We start from the raw sequence: 1,568 nt of genomic DNA on the forward strand, positions 1-1,568 counted from the left end.
TAATTCAGTCTCCTACCAGCTACTTCTGAATTTCTGCCCCAGCTTTTCTCTAACTTGGAGGCACAGGATGTTCAGAATCCACTGGGCATTCAAGCAACCTGGTAGTATGGGGTAGTTAGCATTATGAAGTAATCCTTAACAGATGGAAGCTGGGAGCTAATGGATAAATGAGGGTATCCGTTTATCTGAGTTCTGGGCTGGATTTCCTAAGGCTTCTTAGGTAGTTCTGTTGGAGGAAGAGTTGCTGGTATCAGTGGGCAACTTAATAATGCAACATTCTCTTGGCTTCCCTCTGTCTTCAGCCTTCCATCATTCCTATGAATATGTCCCTAGGTAAACTATTGGTACACAAGCTTTTGCTGGTTTCCCTCGAACCAAAAACAGTAGCTGTTCATAGACTTTCTCTCTAGCGGTCGTCTACTTGTTAACTTGAAGCCTATACTTATTCTACTATGGTTATTTTTCCGTTCTTCATGATCCTATCTAATCCTGTATCTACCTTAATAGCTTCCAGGTAGATCTTCAGAGATCAACTCTAAGACCTGTTGTGAGAAAGCTAGAATAAAGAGGTAAAGTATACTTATGAAATGGTCCTGGGCTAGGGTTGTGGGTGTCTTAAGGACTAGATCCACTTAACAGCACCAGGCTCAAGTGTCATTATATACCTGGCATGCCACATTAGGCTTCTCGGAGTTCAAAATACTTCTAGCCCAATAAACTAGGAGGGAAGAAAAGGATTGAGGGAGATACTTTCAAGGGAGTGACCTCAAAATTGTATCCAACTCTTCAATCTTATTAGCAAGTGTCTAGTCATGAATTGTAACTAGCTGCAAGAAAGACTTAGAAAAGCAGTCTCTAGCTGTGTGTCCATGTGCCTAGGGAACTTACTATCATAGAAGGGAAGAACATTGAGGGGATAACTAGCAGTTATCCCCTCAAGTCAGCTTGACCCTGACTTCAAGAATGTCTTGTCCTTTTGAGGGGAGAGAGTATTAATCTTGATCTTCTCTAAGACTCAGCCTGAGATGCATGGGATAAAAACAAGGCATGAATTCAAGACCAGTGCAGAATGCAAAGTGCAAAATGCAAAGTGGTCACTGACCTGGGTTTGAAGCGGAGAACAAAAACTCCTATTTTGATCTGTTCCTTAAAATGCTTTTCAGTCTGACAAGGATGTTGAAGATGTAACAATATCTTGCTGGCTCTACTTGAAAATTTGGGTCTACACACTTGGCCCATTTGTCTAAATTAATATCTGCCACGTTTTGACTTTTACAAGCATGGGGGACAAGGTCAGATATTACTATTAATTGTTCTGCCATTTAATAGACTCATGCCAATGAGGGTTCAGTAAAGCTTGTCTTTATGATCTAAGATCAGGGCCACATCTCGGACATGCTGTGTCCAGAACTATGACCCTCTACATCTTTTGAGTGCATATGCACATCTACAAACCCATCTTGAGGATGGAAAGTCTTACATAAGAAAACAGCTCTAACAGCAGTAACCCCCCTTCTCTAAAGCAAAAACCTAACGCAATCACGATCTTGTTTAAATCCTATTAGCAA

Source organism: Canis aureus, chromosome 7 (assembly GCF_053574225.1).
Source record: "Canis aureus isolate CA01 chromosome 7, VMU_Caureus_v.1.0, whole genome shotgun sequence".
NCBI classification, from domain to species: domain Eukaryota; kingdom Metazoa; phylum Chordata; class Mammalia; order Carnivora; family Canidae; genus Canis; species Canis aureus.